The sequence below is a fragment of the Rattus norvegicus genome, chromosome X (genome assembly GCF_036323735.1).
Source record: "Rattus norvegicus strain BN/NHsdMcwi chromosome X, GRCr8, whole genome shotgun sequence".
Classification (NCBI taxonomy): Eukaryota; Metazoa; Chordata; class Mammalia; order Rodentia; family Muridae; genus Rattus; species Rattus norvegicus.
Window position 1 is genome coordinate 104,835,562 of NC_086039.1, and position 9,635 is coordinate 104,845,196.

Consider the following 9,635-nt stretch of genomic DNA (forward strand, 5'->3'; position numbering starts at 1 on the left):
TCAATATCAATGGCCTCAACTCCCCAATAAAAAGACATAGATTAACAAACTGGATACGCAACGAGGACCCTGCATTCTGCTGCCTACAGGAAACACACCTCAGAGACAAAGACAGACACTACCTCAGAGTGAAAGGCTGGAAAACAACTTTCCAAGCAAATGGTCAGAAGAAGCAAGCTGGAGTAGCCATTCTAATATCAAATAAAATCAATTTCCAACTAAAAGTCATCAAAAAAGATAAGGAAGGACACTTCATATTCATCAAAGGAAAAATCAACCAAGATGAACTCTCAATCCTAAATATCTATGCCCCAAATACAAGGGCACCTACATATGTAAAAGAAACCTTACTAAAGCTCAAAACACACATTGCACCTCACACAATAATAGTGGGAGATTTCAACACCCCACTCTCATCAATGGACAGATCATGGAAACAGAAATTAAACAGTGATGTCGACAGACTAAGAGAAGTCATGAGCCAAATGGACTTAACGGATATTTATAGAACATTCTATCCTAAAGCAAAAGGATATACCTTCTTCTCAGCTCCTCATGGTACTTTCTCCAAAATTGACCATATAATTGGTCAAAAAACGGGCCTCAACAGGTACAGAAAGATAGAAATAATCCCATGCGTGCTATCGGACCACCACGGCCTAAAACTGGTCTTCAATAACAATAAGGGAAGAATGCCCACATATACGTGGAAATTGAACAATGCTCTACTCAATGATAACCTGGTCAAGGAAGAAATAAAGAAAGAAATTAAAAACTTTTTAGAATTTGATGAAAATGAAGATACAACATACTCAAACTTATGGGACACAATGAAAGCTGTGCTAAGAGGAAAACTCATAGCGCTGAGTGCCTGCAGAAAGAAACAGGAAAGAGCATATGTCAGCAGCTTGACAGCACACCTAAAAGCTCTAGAACAAAAAGAAGCAAATACACCCAGGAGGAGTAGAAGGCAGGAAATAATCAAACTCAGAGCTGAAATCAACCAAGTAGAAACAAAAAGGACCATAGAAAGAATCAACAGAACCAAAAGTTGGTTCTTTGAGAAAATCAACAAGATAGATAAACCCTTAGCCAGACTAACGAGAGGACACAGAGAGTGTGTCCAAATTAACAAAATCAGAAATGAAAAGGGAGACATAACTACAGATTCGGAGGAAATTCAAAAAATCATCAGATCTTACTATAAAAACCTATATTCAACAAAATTTGAAAATCTTCAGGAAATGGACAATTTCCTAGACAGATACCAGGTATCGAAGTTAAATCAGGAACAGATAAACCAGTTAAACAACCCCATAACTCCTAAGGAAATAGAAGCAGTCATTAAAGGTCTCCCAACCAAAAAGAGCCCAGGTCCAGACGGGTTTAGTGCAGAATTCTATCAGACCTTCATAGAAGACCTCATACCAATATTATCCAAACTATTCCACAAAATTGAAACAGATGGAGCCCTACCGAATTCCTTCTACGAAGCCACAATTACTCTTATACCTAAACCACACAAAGACACAACAAAGAAAGAGAACTTCAGACCAATTTCCCTTATGAATATCGACGCAAAAATACTCAATAAAATTCTGGCAAACCGAATTCAAGAGCACATCAAAACAATCATCCACCATGATCAAGTAGGCTTCATCCCAGGCATGCAGGGATGGTTTAATATACGGAAAACCATCAACGTGATCCATTATATAAACAAACTGAAAGAACAGAACCACATGATCATTTCATTAGATGCTGAGAAAGCATTTGACAAAATTCAACACCCCTTCATGATAAAAGTCCTGGAAAGAATAGGAATTCAAGGCCCATACCTAAACATAGTAAAAGCCATATACAGCAAACCAGTTGCTAACATTAAACTAAATGGAGAGAAACTTGAAGCAATCCCACTAAAATCAGGGACTAGACAAGGCTGCCCACTCTCTCCCTACTTATTCAATATAGTTCTTGAAGTTCTAGCCAGAGCAATCAGACAACAAAAGGAGATCAAAGGGATACAGATCGGAAAAGAAGAGGTCAAAATATCACTATTTGCAGATGACATGATAGTATATTTAAGTGATCCCAAAAGTTCCACCAGAGAACTACTAAAGCTGATAAACAACTTCAGCAAAGTGGCTGGGTATAAAATTAACTCAAATAAATCAGTTGCCTTCCTCTATACAAAAGAGAAACAAGCCGAGAAAGAAATTAGGGAAACGACACCCTTCATAATAGACCCAAATAATATAAAGTACCTCGGTGTGACTTTAACCAAGCAAGTAAAAGATCTGTACAATAAGAACTTCAAGACACTGAGGAAAGAAATTGAAGAAGACCTCAGAAGATGGAAAGATCTCCCATGCTCATGGATTGGCAGGATTAATATAGTAAAAATGGCCATTTTACCAAAAGCAATCTACAGATTCAATGCAATCCCCATCAAAATACCAATCCAATTCTTCAAAGAGTTAGACAGAACAATTTGCAAATTCATCTGGAATAACAAAAAACCCAGGATAGCTAAAGCTATCCTCAACAATAAAAGGACTTCAGGGGGAATCACTATCCCTGAACTCAAGCAGTATTACAGAGCAATAGTGATAAAAACTGCATGGTATTGGTACAGAGACAGACAGATAGACCAATGGAATAGAATTGAAGACCCAGAAATGAACCCACACACCTATGGTCACTTGATTTTTGACAAAGGAGCCAAAACCATCCAATGGAAAAAAGATAGTATTTTCAGCAAATGGTGCTGGTTCAACTGGAGGGCAACATGTAGAAGAATGCAGATCGATCCATCCTTATCACCCTGTACAAAGCTTAAGTCCAAGTGGATCAAGGACCTCCACATCAAACCAGACACACTCAAACTAATAGAAGAAAAACTAGGGAAGCATCTGGAACACATGGGCACTGGAAAAAATTTCCTGAACAAAACACCAATGGCTTATGCTCTAAGATCAAGAATCGACAAATGGGATCTCATAAAACTGCAAAGCTTCTGTAAGGCAAAGGACACTGTGGTTAGGACAAAACGGCAACCAACAGATTGGGAAAAGATCTTTACCAATCCTACAACAGATAGAGGCCTTATTTCCAAAATATACAAAGAACTCAAGAAGTTAGACCGCAGGGAAACAAATAACCCTATTAAAAAATGGGGTTCAGAGCTAAACAAAGAATTCACAGCTGAGGAATGCCGAATGGCTGAGAAACACCTAAAGAAATGTTCAACATCTTTAGTCATAAGGGAAATGCAAATCAAAACAACCCTGAGATTTCACCTCACACCAGTGCGATTGGCTAAGATCAAAAACTCAGGTGACAGCAGATGCTGGCGAGGATGTGGAGAAAGAGGAACACTCCTCCATTGTTGGTGGGATTGCAGACTGGTAAAACCATTCTGGAAATCAGTCTGGAGGTTCCTCAGAAAATTGGACATTGAACTGCCTGATGATCCAGCTATACCTCTCTTGGGCATATACCCAAAAGATGCCTCAACATATAAAAGAGACACGTGCTCCACTATGTTCATCGCAGCCTTATTTATAATAGCCAGAAGCTGGAAAGAACCCAGATGCCCTTCAACAGAGGAATGGATACAGAAAATGTGGTACATCTACACAATGGAATATTACTCAGCTATCAAAAACAACGAGTTTATGAAATTCGTAGGCAAATGGTTGGAACTGGAAAATATCATCCTGAGTGAGCTAACCCAATCACAGAAAGACATACATGGTATGCACTCATTGATAAGTGGCTATTAGCCCAAATGCTTGAATTACCCTAGATCCCTAGAACAAACGAAACTCAAGACGGATGATCAAAATGTGAATGCTTCACTCCTTCTTTAAATGAGGAAAAAGAATACCCTTGGCAGGGAAGGGAGAGGCAAAGATTAAAACAGAGACTGAAGGAACACCCATTCAGAGCCTGCCCCACATGTGGCCCATACATATACAGCCACCCAATTAGACAAGATGGATGAAGCAAAGAAGTGCAGACCGACAGGAGCCGGATGTAGATCGCTCCTGAGAGACACAGCCAGAATACAGCAAATATAGAGGCGAATGCCAGCAGCAAACCACTGAACTGAGAATAGGTCCCCTATTGAAGGAATCAGAGAAAGAACTGGAAGAGCTTGAAGGGGCTCGAGACCCCAAAAGTACAACAATGCCAAGCAACCAGAGCTTCCAGGGACTAAGCCACTACCTAAAGACTATACATGGACTGACCCTGGACTCTGACCCCATAGGTAGCAATGAATATCCTAGTAAGAGCACCAGTGGAAGGGGAAGCCCTGGGTCCTGCTAAGACTGAACCCACAGTGAACTAGTCTATGGGGGGAGGGCGGCAATGGAGGGAGGGTTGGGAGGGGAACACCCATAAGGAAGGGGAGGGGGGAGGGGGATGTTTGCCCGGAAACCGGGAAAGGGAATAACACTCGAAATGTATATAAGAAATACTCAAGTTAATAAAAAAAAAAAAAAACTGAAGTTTTTAACTGATTGCTCATCATGTACAATAGGTAGTTTTTCAAAAAATATATATACAGGAAAAAGCTTTTTAAGTTTCTTTATTGATGTTTTGTGAACTTCACATCATGGGCTAGAATCCCACTCATTTCCCAGTCCCTTCATATCTGCCCTCCACCCTTGTAACTCCCATCAAAAGAAAATAAAAAATAAACATTTCACCCAGTATATACCCTTTCATCCAAACATCTTACTTGTTGTTTATTTCAGCCAGACATTGGTCTGGTTTGCAGCCTTTGGTTTCTGCTACACCATCAATACTAGATCCTCACCAGGACTCCTCTCAGATATCCTGTTGTTGCCCTGTGTCATGAGATCCGGCAGCTTTGGATCTGCAGGACCAGGCCTTTCTTGCATTCCACAAGCTCATAGATAGTGGGTGGGTCACCTCAAGCCCAGAATTTGGGCCTGGGTGCTAGCTGAGTTGGTGAACCTACCAGCTCTTCCATGCCCTCGCCAACAGATCCAGCTCTCCAGTGCCCACACCACCAAGGCCAGTTCTGTTGAATTCACACCACCAGGGCTAGCACTCCTGAGTTAACCAGGGGAGCAGCAGCAGGACTAGAGAGATAGCTCAAAACCAAAATAAACTAAAAAGCCCTTTCTAAAGGAGATCTAATCAATTTAGAGCCTGGTTTTTAAAACCTCCTGCACAAACAAAAATACTTTTGAACACACAAAAATATTTAACTTTCAGTTTTTTATAGAAAAATAAGACCACAGAATTATTACCTGGACTGAAGATTCTGAAAACTATATAGGTCTAAATATGGGCTAAGATGTATTTATTTGAAATATGTAATGAACTTAAGCAATATTTTTCTTCTTTTGAAGTTATACTGATTTGAAATATTATATGTCTGTGGATAGTAATATAAAATTATAATATATGTTGATAAATTTCTATAGCAGAGAGACAATATTTGATATGTTAAAGGAAAAAAATCAAAAAGAACATAATAATTTTCCTTGAGAAGAGAAAAAATATTAAATAGAAGTATTAAAGAAAAGAAAAGCATGATCAAATAAAAGACCATTAACTGAATAGAGCAAATGGCCTTTTTGGTATTTGAATGCATTTTTCCTTGTACACTCATCTAAGGCATTACAGTCATCATGAGTGCATTTTAAAATCTATAGACACTGGTGACTAAGCAGTGCTGAATTAACATCTCAGTCTAAACCACATAATTAACAAGTCACTTACATCTTAACTCATTGTTTATTCCTGAATGATTTTTCAGTGAACTTTCTAGTAATTTTCAAATCATGTAATAAAATCTCTGGTAGTAGTATTTTATTTTCCTGACTTGTATTTGAAAGGAAGAACTTAGCTATTTCACCTCCTTTGATCCTAGTATATTTGGGATTCTATAATACAAACATATGTATAGAAACTTAAAGGATCATATATTCTCCATAGAGATACATCGTTATCATTTAGTCTGTATCATTGGTATTCATTTGCAAAATGTTTTAACACTGTAAACATCACAGGTTTTAAGATTGGGTATGGGATATGTAGTAAGATTATGTATTACTGCAATGAAGCTGGTATAAGTCTACACAAGGCCTTGTAATGACAACAATCAATTTGAGGTACAAGCATATCAATAAAATTGCTTGACATCCATCATTTCTTGCTGACATGAATTGTGTGTCATGCCTCCATAGACTTTGAAGATTGCATTGGCTGCTTTTACCAGTGGTTTTAATTATAAAACAGTAAGAGAAAAACTCTTAGGAGAACTAAAAGGTCACAATCTCTATGGCATTCGAGGATAGAAGTAACTCTATTATCATCAGTAAGAGGGCCCTGAGTAGATTCTCCTAAAATGACTGTTAGAAGAATGCCATTTTTCATCTCTTGATCTATCAGAGCTTTTCCATTTTCTGATGTCTATTTAATTACAGACTCATCTTCTTAAAGATGTGGCTAAAGTCCAATATAATCAAACCAAGAAGGCATAGTCAAATTCACATTTAATGTAACCGGTCAAGTGGACAGAACATTAAGAGCTGTTATATCCCACTTTGCAAACTTATTATCATGAATATTTTTATGGGAACAATTTGTTCCTAGAATTTACCATTCAAACAAACACATTTTTCCTTATCGTACCCTGCAACATACCATGTGCTAACTAAGTAAATTTTATAACTTTGGAACTTTTCTCAGACAATTATATATTCTTGTATTATATATTTTCCCCTCTACCAACTCCTCCTAGGTACTCCCCACCTCCCCACACATCCTACTCCATGCCTCTTTTCTCTTTCACTTTAGATAGCAAACAAGCAAATAAAACAAACAAATCAGATTTTTGTTTTAGAAAAAAAAGAAGTGTGTGCATGCACAAACCTCCCCCACACACACACAAGCCTAAAAGCACTACATCAGAAACCACAGTGTACAATAGACCAGTAATATGGTTTTTAATGCTCAAACAAAACAATATGAGACAAAAACCTTCAAAAAATACCATTGAGTTAGCTTTAAATTGGCCATCTACTACTGGTCATTGGGCCTGTCCTTAAGTATGGTTTATATAACCAGTGAGACAACATTGGAGAGAAAGAGTTTTTCCTTTATTACTTCTAACTGCAAAATCAGAAAACAAGTGTCCCCACCCTGAAAAACTGCACTTAGAAATAAGAGGATGCTGCTCAGCCATTCGATATTCCTCACTTGAGAATTCTTTGTTTAGCTCTGTACCCCATTTTAATAGGATTATTTACTTCTCTGGAGTCTAACTTCTTGATATATAGATATATAGATAGATATAGATAAGATATTAGCCATCTATCAGATGAAGGGTTGGTAAAGACCTTTCCCCAATCTGTTGGTTGCTGTTTTGTCCTAATGACAGTGTTTTTTGCCTTACAATTGCTTTGCAATTTTATGAGGTCCGTTCTTGAGCTTAGAGCATAAGCCATTGGTGTTCTGGTCAGGAAATTTTCTCCAGTGCCCATGTGTTTGAGGCTCTTCTCCACTTTTTCTTCTATTAGTTTGAGTGTATCTGGTTTTATGTGGAAGTCCTTGATCCACTTGGACTTGAGCTTTATACAAGGAGATAAGAATGGATCGATCTGCATTCTTCTACATGCTGACCTCCAGTTGAACCAGCACCATTTGTTGAAAATGCTATCTTTTTTTCCCACTGGATGGTTTTAGTTCCTTTGTCAAAGATCAAGTGACCATAGGTGTGTGGGTTCATTTCTGGGTCTTCAATTCTATTCCACTGATCTATCTGCCTGTCTCTGTATACAGTACCATACAGTTTTTATCACTCTTGCTCTGTAATACTGCTTGAGGTCAGGGATGGTGATTCCCCCAAAATCTCTTTTATTGTCGAGAATAGTTTTTGGTTATTCCAAATGTATTTTCAAATTGTTCTTTCTAACTCTATGAAGAATCAAATTGGAATTTTGATGGGCATTGCATTGAATCTATAAATTTATTTCATCAAGATGGCCATTTTTAATATTAATTCTGCCAATCCATGAGCATGGGAGATCTTTTCATCTTCTGAGATCTTCTTCAAATTCTTTCTTCAAAGACTTGAAGTTGTCATACAGATCTTTCACTTGCTTGGTTAGGCACACCAAGATATATAATGTTATTTGTAATTATTGTGAAGGGAGTCATTTCCCTAACTTCTTTCTCAGCCTATTTACACTTTGAGTAGAGAAAAGCTACTGATTTGTTTGAGTTAAGTTTATATCCAGCCAGTTTGCTGAAATTGTTTATGAGATTTAGGAGTTCTCTGGTGAAATTTTGGGGGTCACTTAAGTACTGTGGGAATCAGTTTGGCGGTTCCTCAGAAAATTGGACATTCCACTACCTGAGGACTCAGTTATACCACTCCTGGGCATATACCCAAAAGATGCTCCAACATCTAACAAGGATACATGATCTACTATGTTCATATCAGCCTTATTTATAATATTCAGAAGCTGGAAAGAACCCAGATGTCCTTCAACAGAGGAATGGTTACAGAAAATGTGGTACATCTACACAATGGAGTACTACTCAGCTATCAAAAACATTGACTTCATGAAATTCATAGGCAAATGGATGGAACTAGAAAATATTAACCTGAGTGAGGTAATACAGTCACAAAAGAACACACATGGTATGCACTCACTGATAAGTGGATATTAGCCAAGAAGCTTGAATTACCCAAGATACAATCCACAGACCACATGAAGCTCAGAAGAAGGAAGAAGACTAATGTGCAGATGCTTCAATCATTAGAAGGTGGAACAAAATACTCGTGGGAGAGACAAAGAGTGGAGTAGAGACTGAAGGACAGGCCATCGAGAGAGTGCCCCACCTTGGGATCCATCCCATACACAGATATTAAACCCAGACACTATTGCTGATGCCAAGGAGTGCTTGCTGACAGGAGTCTGATATGGATGTCTCCTGAGAGGATCTGCCAGAGTCTTATTGATACAGATGAGGATGCTTGCAGCTAACTATGGGACTGAGCGCAGGGACCCCAATGGAGGAGTTAGAGAAAGGACTGAAGGAGTTGAAGGGGTTTACAACCCCATAGGAAGAACAACAATATCAAGGAGCCAGACCGTCCCAGGGTCCATCAATCAAAGAGTACACATGGAGGGACCCATGGCTCCAGCTGCATATGTAGCAGAGGATGTCATTGTCTGGCATCAATAGGAGGAGGAGCCCTTGGTCCTGTGAAGGCTCATTTCCCCAATGTATGGTAATGCCAGGGTGGTGAGGTGGGAGTGGGTGGGTGGGAAGGGGAACATCCTCATAGAAGCTGGGGGAGGGGAAGAGAGAGTGGAGAGGGTGGAACTGGGGAAGGGGATAACATTCGAAATGTAAATACATAAAATATCCAATAAACAAAAAGAATTAAGAGGATGGAAACCAGACTGGCAGGGGTGAACTATTGGATCACTCACATAATAAGCAAAATATATTCTTTTTACACAGAGTCAAAATTTTATGCTGATATTTCTCCTGAGCATTTGGGCTTTTTCTTTTTGTTTGGTAATATTAGCAGGCTTTAAATGAATACTGTGTGTCTGGTGTTTTGGATAACAGAATCT

At 38.6% G+C, this 9,635-nt stretch overlaps 1 pseudogene; it reads right to left on the reverse strand.

Moving 5' to 3' along the window:
- Positions 1-6,090: 6,090 nt before the first annotated feature.
- LOC134484212 (acyl-protein thioesterase 1-like) lies at positions 6,091-6,543 on the reverse strand (annotated as a pseudogene).
- Positions 6,544-9,635: the final 3,092 nt, after the last annotated feature.